Source organism: Myotis myotis, unplaced genomic scaffold (assembly GCF_014108235.1).
Source record: "Myotis myotis isolate mMyoMyo1 unplaced genomic scaffold, mMyoMyo1.p scaffold_m19_p_14, whole genome shotgun sequence".
Taxonomy (NCBI): Eukaryota; Metazoa; Chordata; class Mammalia; order Chiroptera; family Vespertilionidae; genus Myotis; species Myotis myotis.
In genome coordinates, this window is record NW_023416318.1 from 35,632,875 (window position 1) to 35,649,795 (window position 16,921).

Here is a 16,921-nt window from a genome sequence, read left to right on the forward strand (position 1 = left end):
ATGAGGCCAAGTGAGAAGCAAAATACAGACCTGCGGGGGTGGGGGGAGGAATGTGTCAGCATGTGCTTTTATTTACATAAACAAACAAAAAATGATACAGCTGATGAGGGAACTGGGTGTGGCAGACATCTTTAAGATCACGCTGAGCTTTGAACTTCAAGCTATCACCCACCTGGCCGGCTGGTGTGGCTCAGTGGATTGAGCCTCGATCTGTGAACCAAGAGGTCCCGGGTTTGATTGCCAGTCAGAGCACATGCCTGGGTTGTGGGCTCGATCTCCAGTAGGGGGCGTGCAGGAGGCAGCCAATCAATGAATCTCTCTCATCATTGCTGTTTCTATCTCTCCCTTCCTTTCTGAAATCAATAAAATATATATATATTTAAAAATAAATAAAAATAAAATAGTCTACCAAATAGTTGCATTAATTAAAAAAACATTCAGACCAAGAATGCTCACTTCATGTGGGAACAGGGTAAAATACTGGAGCAGTGGCCTGGCTAGAAGGGGAAAGGATAGAATCACTTTTTTATTCTCAACAATGAGCCTACGCCATTAAAATCTACCTTTGCCCATTGATATAGTTTGTATTGCTCTAATTCAGAGGCTCCCAAACTTTCTCAACTCACAGCATCTTCATGTCTCACTGATTTTTTCACAGAGCCCCTAGGCCACAAGAAATACCTAACAGAAATATGTATGCAACAGTTAGGTCCTAATAACTTAGCTGTTTGAAAAAAACCCCAATATACATAAATTGAAAGACAAATATTTTAATTGTATTCTTAACCACCGTTGCGTATAAAAGGGTGTGTAAGCTGAACATCATCTCAAATCTTGGAAACTGTGAAGACACCACCACCTGCACATCTTGCTCCACACTGATTTTCAGTCGGTACTTGCATTTTATAACAGCTGAAAACCCCACTTCTCAAAGATAAGACATCTTTGAAAGGAATGGAGAGCAATCTCATGTTGAAACTATGAGTCATCTTGACCTAGTAGTTCATTCACCTGGCATCCAACATATGTCAAGTATTACCATGCACTCCTTGACATTTAACATATGCCACAGCGCCCCTAAGAGTTTGCTATGGTATCCTGGGTACTTGGAGCATAGTTGAGGACTCATAGTTCTATTCTTTTTCTATTTTTGATTCTGATCCCTCATTTGCAAAATGATAAGAATCTATTTTAAGTGGCTAACACTCAAGAAGCTGTGTTCTTCCCTCCTCTGTTCTTTGTCTATGGTGAAGGTTATCAAAGATTGGCAGACACCCCCACTCCCCCCCAATGTCCAGTCATCCCAAATATGTGCCTCCAGAGAGAATAACAAAATCTGTGACTCTGTTGTATATTTAAATAAGAACACCGTTTTCAACTATGTTCATTTTCTAACAATTAGATCAAGACTGAGAGCAGTACAGAAATATGTATAATTTTGTACCTTTCCCACAAATTTTTAATCATTCTTAATCACATCTTAATCTAATCCTGATTTTTCTATTAAGTTGTATGATTTCGCCGAAACCGGTTTGGCTCAGTGGATAGAGCGTCGGCCTGTGGACTGAAAGGTCCTGGGTTCGATTCCGGTCAAGGGCATGTACCTGGGTTGCGGGCACATCCCCAGTGGGAGATGTGCAGGAGGCAGCTGATCGATGTTTCTCTCTCATCGATGTTTCTAACTCTCTATCCCTCTCCCTTCCTCTCTGTAAAAAATCAATAAAAATATATTTTAAAAAAAAAGTTATGGAAGGAAATCTTTAAAAAAAAAAAAAAAGTTGTATGATTTCATTTACCCTAAATTCCTGTCATTGTAGTCAAAAGTCCCTTGGATGATGTAAGTGGCTCCGATAGGAGCACGTTGGGGCTTAAGCATAGCTTGAAATTAAAAGCCTATTTCTTTCATCTGGGTCAATACCTTCTCTTCATGATTACTGTTGTCAAGATCATCAACATATGAACTATTTATCCTGTTTGGCTGCTGTCAACAGTTGGGAAGACGGCCTCCCTCTGTCTCCTGTTTCTAGCTTTTTCCTGGCTCATTTTCCATAGGCAGAGCAAAGGGGAGAGACAGACACATACATCTCTTATATCTTCTACAAGACCATCTCTTCCCAGCAATAACAAAAAAGGCTCGCTCACTCTCTCTCTCCCCTCCCTTTTTATGAAGATCTCTTAGCTTCTTTTATCTTCTATCTACTGCCAGCGACCCACAGTGGATACAACCTGCCTCTGATATCAACCTGCTCTCTTGTAATGGAGACTATATTCCCTTTCCATGGAGAAATCCAAGCTTATCAGAACGTTTTTTAAAAATATGTTTTTATTGATTTCAGAGAGAGGAAAGGAGAGGGAACGAGAGATAGAAACATCAATGATGAGAGAATCATTGACTGGCTGCCTCCTGCACACCCCACATTGAGGATGGAGCCCAAAACCCAGGCACGTGTACTCCAAGGGGGAATCAAACCGTGACTTCCTGGTTCATAGGTCCACACTCAACCAATGAGCCACCATGGCTGGGCAGAACATACTTTTTAAAGCGTCTTTCCTAACAAACAGAACATAATTGTAGACAGTGGCCTGGAGTGGTTTTGCTCACAGCCCTCCACCGCTGTTCCCATTTCCCCAGCTTGATGTGGGACTTCCCACTTCTTTCTTGCTGGAGCTTTTCTGCGGACCAGACGTCAACAAATATATTGGATTCTTTATACTTCAATCTGTTTAACATTTGAAAGTGTTGAAAGAGGCGGATTATTCATTCAACTATAGCTACTTTCTACTTTCTGATTACCTGGTGGAGGGGAGCTCTTAACAGGGTACCTCGATCGCTGTGTTTAGAATCCAGCTGGCACACAGCCTTCATAGGAAGGCTAATGCTCGGTGTTCAGGAAAAATTAAAAGCCTAGGAAAATACAGGCCCCCAGGGACCAGAACAAAGCAGCTGAATGATGGTTCCTTCTGAGAGAAGAGGTAGGAGTTTTTTCTTGCCTTGCTCCTGGGGATAGAAGTGAAGTCAGAACTTCTTTGCAACAGTGAGTGACTAATTCCTCATCAGAGGGCCTGGTGCTTTTGCAGAGCTGATTTCATGAGTGGTAAATGAAGGGTCTCTCCAAGTGAGAGCTGATAGAGGAAGGACCAAAGAAAAAGTACAACCGCATCCCTAACCATTACACACATTGGAAAAGGGGAGGACATTTTTAGAAGCAAGAAGAGAAACAGGGCCACCCCCAGATCTTCAGACACATTTTTGTCCTTCCTGACTCACCGGGTTAGGAAAGCCTGGTGAGAAGGGATTAGGGAGGGAGCCTGCCTTTTTCTGGCAACATGGGGCATTTTGATTTCAGATTCTGCAAATCTTCAAGAACAGACACGGTGTGCTAGTGTTCTAGGCTGGAGGCCAGCGGCAGTTCGGCTGCAGACGAAGCGCGTCAGATGGCTGGTGCTGTCAGCCAGAGACCCAAGGACTTTCCTGGGGCTGCACTCTCCGGAAGTTTGAAGATGTCGGCACAGGTTTGCCTTCTGAAACGTGCAAATGTCACCAGCCGGGAGTGGCAGATGCCAAGAGGCGAATGAAAACAGATCTCCATCTGGTAATGGGTTAGGCTTCCCGGGACACAGATTAGAATAGTTTGAAACAAAGTGACGGAAGCACCGGCTTGGCTTTTCACATGTTGTTATGGTCCCTGGGTCATTTCCTGCCTTTGGAATTTACTTCCTTTCCAGGTTCAATAAAACCAGATGATCACAAGGAAGAGGTTGGGATTTTTCTTTGCCTCTGGCCCAGTGGAGGGGCAGCTCTGTGACTGTGAACTTGAATCTCCATGGTGGTTTTAGCCTCCTGTGCTCCTGTCTGCTCACACTGAGCCCAGGAGGGTGAAGCTTTAGGAATGGAACAGTAAATTAGGGACGGTAGCCCCCTCCAGTGGAGTCAGCTGAATCCCCTTGTTCCTAAAAAACAAAACGGGAAAGAACAGACTGGGGCGGGTGCACATGATGCTTTGTGGAGGGGAGCTCTTTACTACAGTTCCCCATGTAGGGACGCAGCCCCCCTTGAAGGAAGGAGGCTGAAACCAGCTCCACACGGCCCCACCCTTGACTTATAGGGGTCAACCAGCAGGCCAGTTAGGACAGTGACATTTGCTATACAATGGCCTGCTTTGTTTTTATTTTATCGATATTTATCTCCCACAGAAAAGAATTAAGGTAGCAACAACGATCTTTGTAGCATTTGTTTGCTCATTTTGGGGGGTACTTTGAAGCTGATGTGAGTCTTTATTGTAAATTCTCTCTGCAGCCCCCAGTATGTCTTGGACACCTCTGTAGTTCTACAGTGCAGAGACCCCTACCCCCCAGAAGCCAAAGTGAACCCTCTTATTCCAAGGGCTATAGGAGCCAGTCAAAATAATGCGGAAGCTGCTGCCACTATTGTGTGTCTAAGTCTGAAAGGTTTGTCTCTCTAGAGAGTGACCCTCAGTCACATGTTCCTTCCGAAAAGCCAGCTCGTGCAGCCCCTGGTGTCTAGAGGAAGCCTGTGGAACCTGTTCGAGTCCAGAGCCCACCTCTCTCTAGACTGAGAGATCTGAACTCACAGCTTTAGAGGTAGGGGTCATCTTTGCCCCACCTTGTTATAACACTGCTAACCTGGCAGCAAGTGTCCACTTGATGCAAAGGAAGTGGCAGCTGGTGATCAGCTTTTATCCCGGGCTACCCATCCCCAGAAACAAGAACCAAAACTCCCCGGTCCCCCACTACCTTGACAGAAAGCCAGGTTATTACTGTGCTCAAGAGTGAATCAAACTGACCTTTCCAAAACACTCTGTCTCATCAGGTATCCACAGAAATGGTCTCCTGTGACATTCACAGCGATGATTCCAACAACATTTAAGATGTTCCAGGGGAAGTAAGTACCTAGGAACAGAGTTGGCTCTATAAATACGCAGGGTCAGAAACACCTGCAGGGTATGATTTCCGAAGCACCAGGAAGTCTGCTCAAGGGCCCCAACTTTCCCCCACTAGAAACTGCTCTGGAAACCTATGGCGTTCTGTTTCCATGCTGGAGTGTAATCCGGGGCTGGTAACTTTGTAAGCCATTGCATTTAAACTTGGTGGGTCTGATTGCACAGGTGTGTCAGGGGGCCAGGAATTTGCATTTTTATCAAGCTCACCCACAGATGTTGGTGCAAGGGGCCTATGGCCCATACTTTGGAAAACTGTGCTGCAGAGAATTGTGAGTCATTGTCACATTCGCATGGATTGACTGGTGATGCGGGATAGCACCACACCTGAATTCTAGGCGTTGGCCCTCTGTGGGCAAAACAAGTTCATTCTCCACCTCAGAAAGCCTCAGGACCAGATGGTGACCTCTATAGGTTTAGTCGGGGGCTGGTTTCTAAAGTACGGTCCAAAGGCCTGCAAAGTATGAGGGTTGGCCCAAAGGGTCAGAGGGGCCAGGGCTTCTCCAGCGTGCCCTGCACATTCCCTGAAGCTCTGCAGTGCAGAAATCCCTGGACACAAGGAGGAGCCTCTTGCCCCAGGACTGCAGTCTGTCTTGGTGTCTGAGGTCTTGGGATACAAGGACAACTGTAGTAGATTCATCTCCTTTCTTCGCCTTCAGTCATTTACAAATAGGGGGAAAGGAAAGAAAGAAGAGATTTATTTAGTGCTTTACATGCACTGTTTTCTAAATTCTCAAATAACCCTAGTCTCGTTAGTCTCCTTCTGAAGATGAGACCATTGAGATTCAAAGAGATTGAATAACTTGCCTAAATTCCCAACATCATATGGCTCCTGAATGCTTGAGCTGAAATTTGAACTCTTGCCTGTCAAGGTACAAATTCCATGTTCTTTCCACAAAACTATTCAAAACCAAAAGTTTTACTGTGGCCATTCTGAAGGCCTAGATGTTTTGAGACCCTCAAAATAAGCTTACATCTCCCTGGCTGTTATGCATACCTGTTGCCCACTCTGTTTCAGAATCTCCCCACATCCTTGCTCTTTATTGCATCCCTGACCTCCAACCCCTCAGCCCTGCTCATTTCTTATTCCCACAACTTCTTGACCCCTAGGGGTAAAATATGCTGCCACCTCTGCTGGGCCCAGGAGGACTTTTCTGGTCTGCAATTATTCTAGTCACTGACTTCAAGACCAGTGGTTTTCATGGCTTGAGAATCCCCAAAAGCTTAAGAGGCATTTGTGTGCTAACTAAAGTGAAACCCCTCCCCTTCCCTTCTCCCCTCCTGCCCCTCCCCTTCTCCCCTACTGTCCCCCAGATCGCTTCTCAAAGGGCACAGATGTAGGAAACCTGAGTCAGCCCGTACCCTTCTATTAGTCAGTCCCCTCCAACCTCAACTTCCTAGTAACAGAGATTATTTTGGGATGCTGGGCACCCCCTAGTGGGAGTAATGGAGAGAGAAGAGAGATTGCTTTGATGCTGTTCTCAGTAACCCACGCACCCCCAGCTTCCACCCCTCCTCGTTGGTCTTTGCCTTCCAGCCCAGTTCACTGTTCTTGGAATGACTCATTGTTCCCACGATGATTGGGCCTTTTGCTCCATAAAGCCCTCCCTGAGTTTACGGGCATAATGAACTAAAATTAAGCAGAAGGCAATTCAGGCAGAACAGTAGGAAAAACTTCCTATGGCGACAGCTCTTGAATCCCTGTAATTCCTTATAAGGCAAACTGAGTAAGACCTGACTGCACTGAGCAAAACAATAGAGAATATCTTGGAAAGATATTTTTGGAAGAGAGGAGGATGAGGGAGAGGCTACTTTCCTGATTTCAAGATAAATGTTAATGCCCACATCTGACACACTTACCTTGATTTCAAGACATGTTAATGCCTGGTGCTATGTCTTATCACTTCACATTTCACCATTTTGAAGTAAACAGATAAAGCCCCATCCCAGCAGAGGGACAGTCCATCTGCAGTTGTGGGACATTCTGAACATTTGTCACTATCCCTCACTCTTAGAAGACCATGACCGTAACCCTCATGACAGGGGATGAGCCCTACTAGTATTACGTTTCAATCAATAAACCATTTTCTGAGTACCTACACTATCCAAGGCTCAGGTAAAATTGATCTTATCCATTTTCTGTCCACATCTACTTTAGCCCTCCATCCAAAGAAGGGCTTTAATAAAAGATGGGGAGAGCTAACATATTTGAGTGCATGTACTAAGAATTCTTCTGCCAGAACCGGTTTGGCTCAGTGGATAGAGCGTCGGCCTGCGGACTCAAGGGTCCCAGGTTCGATTCCGGTCAAGGGCATGTACCTGGGTTGCGGGCACATCCCCAGTGCGGGGCGTGCAGGAGGCGGCTGATCGGTGTTTCTCTCTCATCGATGTTTCTAACTCTCTATCCCTCTCCCTTCCTCTCTGTAGAAAATCAATAAAACATATTTAAAAAAAAAAAAAGAATTCTTCTGGGTGTATTCACAGTCCAAATTTTAGTTCAATAGCTGATCATCTGCTCACTGGCAGAGGTCAGCCAGTCTGGTCCTGTGGTCCAATGCCTGTCCCCAGGGGTTGCTACAATTACACAGCATGCCACCTCTGTATGACTTTAGTTGCTATGGTCTTACCCATTCCTAGGTTTGAGTCATGGACTCATTAGTGTCCACTCCCACTGGCCTTCTCTGATAGTTCCCCGGAACCCTGATCATAACGCTAGCAATCCCACTGCAGGGTGTTCTCTGCGATGGCTCCTGCCTCATCTTGAACCTAGTTGCTTAGACCAGTGGTCGCCAACCTTTCAGACCTCACGGACCACCAGTGGACCACTGGTTGGCAACCACTGGCTTAGACAGTCTAATCTCAGAACTGCTTACAATGTTAAGCCTTTCCATTTTTTCTTTCAGAGCCATTTGGTGATGTTCATCTCTGTGACAACCACAAATTTAGGAAGCAGCTCTCCCCTCAGGCACTTCCATTTTTGTGTTCAGATTGGCAGCCTTCCCAACTCACCAGAGGCCTCACAGAATGAAACCCTCTGTGGAGGGTTAGAGGAAAAATTGGACGTAAGTGCGTTGGGCATCTGGGAGAAAGAAGAGTCAAGGATGCTCCAGCTTGGTCGGCCTCTCTGACCAAGGCTTGACAGCAGAAGCTGGAATTCCTTCCTGCATAACTTGGGCTTGAATTAAAGGCATTACTTTTTTTTTAGTCTGAAGACCTCTGGCTTCACTCTGGATGGAACACTCAAAGGGCAGAGTAAGGTCCCCAGCTGACAGGAAGGACACACTGACCCCTGGCCCCCGTGCCTTGGCCAATCTGGGCAGAAGACACAAAAGCTGTGGTGACTTAGCTGAGCCACCTGGGGTGCTTCTGTCAGTGCAAACTGTCCTCATCTGTGTCAGCTGGCCTTGACTTTGTGAGAAAGGGTGGTGATGTGTTTATGTGCTCAGAGGAGAAAACCTCCTGGAGAGAGAATGAAAATTAAAAGTAATAAACCCAACTAGTGGCTGCTTTGGGTGGCTGGAAAAGAAGGAATCCTCAGACAAGGGGCCCCAGCTCCAACAGACAGAGATAAGGGAACTTTCACTACTTCTGTTTCTATTTTAGAAGAAATAAAAAGCAAATCATAAATCTAAAGATGATGGTCCATTCATCTGGGGAGAGAATTAAACAAGCTGTTACATTCCAAGCAGATATTAGGACGGCAAAAGTGAAGACTTTTAACCTGCTAGTGGGAATGTTTCTTTCCTGAAAATCACCAAAGATAAGGTTCCAAAAAAATTACTTTTCAGGCAGGTTAAGAAGTATTCATTTGGGCTGCCTGTAGTGAGCTGGATTCTTAGCACTGGATGCTTTCTAAGAAAAAGTAAAAGGTGTGCAAACAAAGCTATTATGGGAAATTCAGGAGTGTGATTTGTCGATAAAGGTGAAGAGGGGGTGATTCAGCTGATCCAGAGCTGCAACAAACAGAAAGCAATGGTTTTGCAGCTTGGGATGTGCCCAGAAGGGATGATACCCCTGGCTCATGCCTTTAAGAAACCAACATTGAGCTGCCAAGGCAGTGCTTGTGGGCAGGGGACAGGTCTAAGCTGTCTGCCAGTGCCTGCAGTGTTAGATATCGGTGTGCATTATCTGCTACTATCCCCAAGGGAAGGAAGTTTTGTGCCAGCTGGAAATCTCCCAGAAAAGACAGGTATGTAGCTCTTGGATGATGTCCAAGGAAACCAAGTGAGGGCTTGAACTCTGGCCAGAGAAGCAGGGTGTGTACACCTGGGGAAGCTGGGTGGGAGTCATTAGACTACACTCAGGCAGGGGAGCGTGGGGTGTGGCGTGTCCATGAAGCGTGGGTGTCAGCATTCCAGAGCCTGGACACTGTTTATGGAAGATGCTTCGGTAAATACAGAACGTGAGTTCCTCTGGCTGTCCTACAACCTTTTCTCCTGCTGAGTTTCTGGTTCTTTTGAAGCTACAACATTAAGCTCTCAATAAAGTTGAAGCTGAGACATAGATGGGACGCAATGGCCAGATCTGCAGCACAGAGCCAAGGAGAGGAGGCAAACCCTTGGCCTTGAAGTAGGTCGCTATGCTTCTGAATCACAGCAATGAAAGCTAACTCCATGTCTTCATCCACTTAATTTTCCTTCTCACTCTCTGGTGACCTTTTGGCCTTTTACTTTCCTTCTTGCTCTTTGTCCCACGGATTTCCAGTGGTTAGCTGGAGCCACTTTGGACCACCTCCCAACTCTGTGTTCAGTAATGCCACAAGGCAGCTTATCACCAGCATGGTGGGAGTATTTATATTACAGAAAGAACAAATGCTATAAATTTGAGATTTGTTTATTTTTTCTGAATAGCCAATTGTTAAAACATTTGCCAGTACACCATGCCTGTCACTGAGTTTTTACATGGAAGAGGGGTTGGCGAACTGAAGGGGCACGATGTAAGAAGTTTGGGAGGCAAATGGCGAAGCCGAGTATCTAGAGAAGCTGTTCTCAACCTGTGGGTCACGGCCCCTTTGGGGTCGAATGACCCTTCCACAGGGGTCGCCTAAGACCATCGGAAAACACATATACAATTACATATTGTTTTTGTGATTAATCACTATGCTTTAATTATGTTCAATTTGTAACAATGAAATTGGGGGTCACCACAACATGAGGAGCTGTATTAAAGGGTCGCGGCATTAGGAAGGTTGAGAACCACTGATCTAGAGGAAAGTGGTGGGTTGCCAAGACTGGTTCTGCCCTCCTCATGGACACACACTCCACCCCAACACAAACCTTGGATTCCATGCTTAACAGTTGCTCAGTAAGAACCGGCTCTTGTGTCTACAATGACATGTAGACATTGTTTTCTGGTGATTTAGGTGTTTTTTTTAATCTTCCCACTTGAACATTTTCTTGAGGTTTATGGTGCAAGGTATAATAAGTCCAGCTGTTGGTCCTTCTACCACAACAGCCATTGAGGAGTAGCAGCCATGGCTCTGGGCTACCCCATGGCCATGGCCTCAAGTAGGGCCACAAGGTGACCAAGAAAGTGGGCAAGCTGAGGCCCAGTAGTTACCATGGGCACCTCAGTAAGCATACCAAGTTCATGCAGGACATGATCTGAGAGGTGTGTGGCTTTGCCCTCTATGAGTGGCACACCATGAAGCTGCTCAAGGTCTCTACGAACAAGAGGGCCTGAAATTCATCAAGGAAAGGGTGGGGACACACATCTGTGCCAAGAGGAAAAAAGGAGCTGAGCAATGTTCTTGCAGTCATGAGGAAGGCAGCAGGCAAGAAGGACTGAGCCCCATCCCTTCTGTAGGTAATAAAACCTGCTCAGGAAAACAAAAAACAGAAACAACCTAGGTCCAGAGTGTTTTTCCTATTATGGATTTAAAGTGTGTTCACATAGATTCACTTCCTCTTTTGCTCTTCCAACCACCCATACAATAGTTTGTGTTCCCTTTCCCCTGTATGTGCTTCCCATTGACCTTTGTCTTCAACATCTTATCTCTTCCAAAAATATCCCTGAGCTGGATAATTATCACTCCCTCTAGAGTACATTTTTAAACTTTAATGTACAGGCAAATCACCAAGGGAATCTTGTTAAAAACCAGATTTATATTCAGTAGGTCTGACTGGGGCCCAAGATTCCCCATTTCTAACAAGCTCCCAGGTGCTGCTGCTGGTCAGCAGGTCACTCATTTAGTGGAAAAGGCTCCAGACTGGTCATGTTAATCCATCTGCCTCTTCTGCTTGAAGAAATCCCGCTATACTTCTGGAAGGGACAGTCTTCAAGGGAGATTGGACCAGTAGTGGAATCATAACCAAACAACCAAATCTATATGCCAAGTGGGGTTAGATTCTCTTTCAAGAATTTGAATAGAATGCTATCCTAGCCTGGATTCTCCACAAAGTAGAGCCTGAGATAGAAGTTTGCACATAGTCATTTATTTGGGAATCCCAGAAAATAGGAGACAGGGATATGGGGAGTGAGAAATAAAAGGAAGAAAAAACAATACAAGGATGTGTGATTGAACTGATGATCTCAAAGGGCACCAGGTACTCAGCCCCGTGGGACCTGCTAATGGGCCTTCAGAAAGACATCTCAGTACTGTCTCAAACATTTATACAGCCTTTCCTTTAGGACAGTGGTCAGCAAACTGTGGCTTGCGAGCCACATGTGGCTCTTTGGCCCCTTGAGTGTGGCTCTTCCACAACATACCACATGCGGGCGCATACATACAGTGCGATTGAAACTTCATGGCCCATGCACAGAAGTCGGTTTTCAGCCTGGGTGAAACAAGTATACAAGACGAGTGTGGATGGGAGAGTTGGAAGGGGTCAACCTCAGCTAACGTATCTCAATCAGATTGAGGATGTTTTTAGCAAAGGCCAGCTTAGGAGTACCCTAATTAAGTTAATAACAATGTACCTACCTATATAGTTTAAGTTGTAAAAATTTGGCTCTCAAAAGAAATTTCAATCGTTGTACTGTTGATATTTGGCTCTGTTGACTAATGAGTTTGCCGACCACTCCTTTAGGAAAATACTGATTAAATGCTTCAAAACCTTTATTTTCCAGTTTCCAAATAATGACTTGATTCCTTAGCATCCTCTAAAAACCACCAATAAATTTTACTTTAGTATGATTATGAACTCATGGATGATAAAGATTACATGTAAAGTATTTAACACAAGTTACATAGCAAGTCCTCTGCAAACATTAGCCACTGCTATTACCACTCTCTTACTATTAATGTGTTCTCATGACTTTTCCAATCATAATGGACCTGCTTGCTCATATAGAACACCAACACCCACTGGCTTCTTTGGATTTACTTAAAATTCCCAATCTTGGCTTATACCCACCCACTGTAACTGGAGAGCCAGTCTGATACCCTATTGGGGTTTTTCTGTTCCAGGAGTGTGCAAACTAGGGCCTGTAAGCCAAATCCAGCCTACTACCTGTTTTTTCAAATAAAGTTTTTTTTGGAACACAGACACATCCACTCATTTACATATTATCTATGGCTGCTTTAGTGCTGCAACACCTGAGTTGAATAGCAAAGCCTAAAATATTTATAGTTTTGTTCTTTAAAGAAAGGTTGCCAATCCCTGTTCTGTTCTACTCACAGATTATGTACCAAGTCCGTGCAACAATCTCGGAATGGGTTATTGATCACCAAGGAGACCAGGTAAGGGTGGGAATGAATCACTGCCACCTCTTTTCACTCAAAAAACAATTCCAAGTACTATTAGTAGAGAGGGTGTCAATTCAACCCTTTAAGAGCTGTGCTTTATATTATCCTTCTCTGAATCAGACTAGTTACATAGTCCATCATTTGGCAAAAGTCCATTCAACAAGCAAAATATTAATAAACTTTTTTGTGTAAGATTATTAGCTTGAGGCAGTGCCCTCAGCAAGCCCAGATCTGTTTCTTGCTTCAACAGTGTTTGGATGGAACAGACCCAGGGACGCCCCTTCTTCCAGCCTCCAGACACTCTCCTGCATCTTATCCAGTCACCACTTTCAGAACTACCTCTGGGACCAGCAAAGGTTAAAAAGCAGATTTATATTCAGTAGGTCTGACTGGGGCCCACCAGTTTCTTTTCTACCTTAACTCCTTATTGGCCAACAGCCATGAGCTCCCAAATTCGTCAGAATGATTCCACCGAAGTGGAGGCTGTAGTCAACTGCCTGGCCAACCTACATCTGTGGCCTCCCACACCTACCTCTCTCTGGGTTTCTATTAACCAAGATGATGTGGCTCTCAAGGGCGTGGGCCACTTCTTCCATGAGTTGTCAGAGAAGAAGCTGGAGGGCGCTGAGCATCTCTTAAAGTTGCAAAACCAGCGCGGTGGCCACATTCTCTCCAGGACGTGCTGAAGCCTCCCCAAGATGAGTGGGCAAAACTCAGCATGCCATGGAAGTCTCCTTGGCCTTGGAGAGGAACCTGAACCAGGCCCTTTTAGAGCTGCAGGCCCTGGGTTCTACCCACGCAGACCCTCAGCTCTGTGATTTCCTGCAGAACCACTTCCTGGGTGAGGAGGTGAAACTCATCAAGAAGATGGGCTTCACCTGACTCACCTCCTCAAGATGGCTGACCCCCAGGCTGGGCTGGGTAAGTATCTCTTTGAAAGGCTCACCCTCAAGCATGACTAGGAGCCTTTGGAGCCCAGAGGCCCTTGAGAGGCTCCTCTGCATGCCCCTGGTGTCTGGCTTTTACCTGTGCCTCTCTCGGAAACTACTAGCCATTCTTTTAACCACCCTGAAGCCCCCTCCCATGCATTGGACCAAAAGAAACAATAAAAGTTTTTTGCAGCAAAAAAAGAAAGAAAAATAAAAGATTATTTGCTTGAAAACAGAAGGCTGTTGCTAAAGGAATCTTCCTCTTATTAAGGGATTTTATCAGACTACTCTAAAAATAAATTAGCCTTTCAAATAAGAATAAATGTAGATAGAATTTATCACTTTCATTTTCTCCACAAATATCTTTGACATGTTAATAACCACCTAATGAGGACAGACATTAGATGAATATTTATGATGGCCATGGTTGATGAATATGATCCATGAACTATGCATTTAGTACTGGATTCAGAATGGAGTCATGAGATATGGTTAGTCATTGTCATTGGGTACACAATGAATGATCACTTTATATTAGGCCCTCCACAATGAGAATGCCCATATCCACATAGAACTTTCAGCTTCTTTTGTGAAATAGTCTTTCAGAGCAGAAACACAGGAAGTTACTTGAGAAGCCCAGCTCTGACCAAACAACACAAATACTTTTATCATGTTCAGAGGTCAAGCTTCAAAAGCCTTCTGAAAACAGTCCTAAGCCCCAACATGCAAAAAGCGTAAGTGGGGAGGGAGTGTTTTGTTAGTGTTTTCTTGCTTATGAAAACAATATAATGTTTTAAATTTTTTAAATAAAACTTCCCTTTAGTCCTGGGCCCTAGTACAGTTGTTTTCATTTTTAGGTAATCTCATTTAGTCTTCAACCAAATGCATATTCATATTCACATGCAATTAACTTCTATGAGAGTTTATCTATCAGGAACGATGATTAAAATACACACAGGATGGTCATCACAGAGGTATCAGTAACACCGTGTATGAGAGCTTCCAGTGGCTCTCAAGCTGCGCTGCACATTGGCATCTCTTGGGAATGTTTTTTAAAATACTGATGTTGTGGCCCCACCTGCCAAACATCCTAATTTCATTAGCCTGGGGTGGGTTCCAGGGTTGGGTATTATTTTAAAATTCCCCTTGTAATTCTAAAATGTTGATTTAGCCAGATGCCTTGATGTTACAGGTCAAATACTGAGGTCCAGAAGTGTATTTCAAGCCTGGGCCCTTTCCCAGCTAAAAACTTCCTGACATCACAGTAAATGAACAGCTAGTTGAAGACCCTGTATGAAAAAGAAAATACTAGACTTTTCCTTGGATGAGCAGGTGGGGATGTATTCCATGGTTCTGAGAATAAGCCTTTAGCCTCTTTCACAGCATAGAACCAAACTTTCTTGCCATAGTTAAGATCTACAACGATATGAATATGGGCTGTGATATCAACCCTTAATTGGAGCTGTACCTTTGGCCTAGTTAGTAGACAGTGTCCAGATGTTTGGGATTGTGTTCTCTCGGCCATCCAGTCCTCAGTTTAATATTCAACAGGATGACCGCCGTTATTTAGAATTCTCCCGAGGGAGCAGGCTCCAACACTGAAGATTTGACACGCTCCCTCTTCACTCTTTTCCATGTGGTTGGAGTTTAAAATGCTTCTGTGTTGTCTCTTTCCGTTGGGAATTTCCTCTGGAGCTGGAGATTAATCATTATGCAAATATTAAAGAGTTTGAAAGTTCGAGAAAGGAAGGGAATTTGTTTAAGCAACCCTGTTGTGGTAGTTTAAATGAAAGATAAACAGCTGTTGTGTTTTGACCTGCATTCCAATTCTACTGTGCAGTTTGTGTGATATGAAATTATGTTTAAGTCTTCTCTGAAATTTATGTGTACCTTTGCCAAAACCTCTGTGTTCCCGTAAGTCTCCAAATGTATCGACCACCACCCACCCTATTTGCACTCCCTCTCAGACTGAAAAGGCCATTCTGGGGAAAAAAAAAAAACAGATTAAAACATTTCTCTCTCAGAATGTTAGTCTGACTGAGATGTTATTTAGATTTTTTAAATAGCCTACATGCCTGGGGTGTTCTGAAAGGAAATGCAGCACAGTCTCATGTTGCCTAATAAATAGGGCAAGTCATGTTCACTCAGGCACAGCCCAAAGGGAAAAACAAAGTCCTCACTCTTACCCTGAAGGTCAAAACTCTTTGGCTTCACTTGTCATATTCTCTTCTTCTATGCCCTCATGGATTTCTAAACAATAGGCTGCTAGTTAATAATTCTTTGTATTAAAACTTCCCTGCTTAAATCACTGTGTACTTTCTCCTGATCTGACCCATACTGATACCGCCCTTCCTAGACACAGAGTTCCCCAAGAGCAAAGGACATTGCTGCAGGGCTGGAGTGAGAAAAGCAGGGAAGGCACACAGATTCGTTGAGTTATAGGGTCATTCGAGTGCAGGGTGGATGCCTGCGGGTGGGTGACTCCTTGAAGTCTATGTCCTTGGTCCCTTGTTTGCCTCCCCCCGAGTCCAGACCCTGGTGTGGTGTTGTTGTTTTCTTTCTCTCTTCCTCCCCCACCCCCCAAAGTTTAGTTTAGTACATTCCAGAGATACTAGTTAGTACTTGTTATGGGCTGAATGTTGTGTCCCCCTGCAAAATCATACATTCAAGCTCTAATCTCCAATGTGTGAGTATTTTGGAAACAGGGCCTTTGGAGGTCATTAGGTTTAGGTGAGGTCATGAGGGTGGGGCTTTCATTTAGGGATTAGTGTCCTTTAAGAAGAGGAAGACAGAGATTTCTCTCTCTCTCTCTCTCTCTCTCTCTCTCTCTCTCTCTCTCTCTCTCTCTCTCCATGCATTCACTGAGGAAAGGCCATGTGAGCACACAGAGAGGCCAGGAAGTGGGTCTTCTCCAGGAACCAAATCTGTTGGCTCTTTGATCTTGGACTTCCCAGCCTCCACACTCAGAAAAATAAATGTCTGCTGTTATTTTGATATGGCAGTCCAAGCTAAAACAGTGCCTAATTAGCATTTAGTAAAAAGCTGAATTACCTTTTCTCTCTCAGAATCATTTCTGTAAATTCAGTTTAAGAAAAACAGTTAAGCCCAGCTGGCGTAGCTCAATGATTGAGTGTCAACCTATGAACCAGGAAGTCACAGTTTGGTTCCGGTCAGAGCACATGCCTGGGTTGCAGACTTGATCCCCAGTGTGGGCAAACAGAAGGCAGCCAATCAATGATTCTCTCTCATCATTGATGTTTTTATCTCTCTCTCCCTCTTCCTTCCTCTCTGGAATAAGTAAAAATATATATTAAAAAAGAAAACAGTTGAGTCTAAAAATAGTTAGG

General features: G+C 44.5%; 1 long non-coding RNA gene and 2 pseudogenes across 4 annotated transcripts in view; 2 read left to right on the forward strand and 1 right to left on the reverse strand.

Annotated features, from left to right (window-relative positions):
• Positions 1 to 1,711: 1,711 nt before the first annotated feature.
• The window catches only part of LOC118669076, a 31,565-nt gene continuing 16,355 nt past the window's right edge, over positions 1,712 to 16,921 (reverse strand). The window contains exons 2-5 of one of the 4 annotated variants that reach the window (XR_004971871.1): positions 15,043 to 15,269; positions 5,169 to 5,611; positions 4,806 to 4,911; positions 1,712 to 3,951 (exon numbers count right to left, since the gene is read on the reverse strand). This is a non-coding gene — a long non-coding RNA (uncharacterized LOC118669076). The remainder of the gene's footprint in view (positions 3,952 to 4,805; positions 4,912 to 5,168; positions 5,612 to 15,042; positions 15,270 to 16,921) is intronic. The other 3 variants (XR_004971873.1, XR_004971872.1, XR_004971874.1) reach the window with 3 other exon arrangements.
• Positions 10,432 to 10,745, forward strand: LOC118669075 (annotated as a pseudogene).
• Positions 12,912 to 13,744, forward strand: LOC118669074 (annotated as a pseudogene).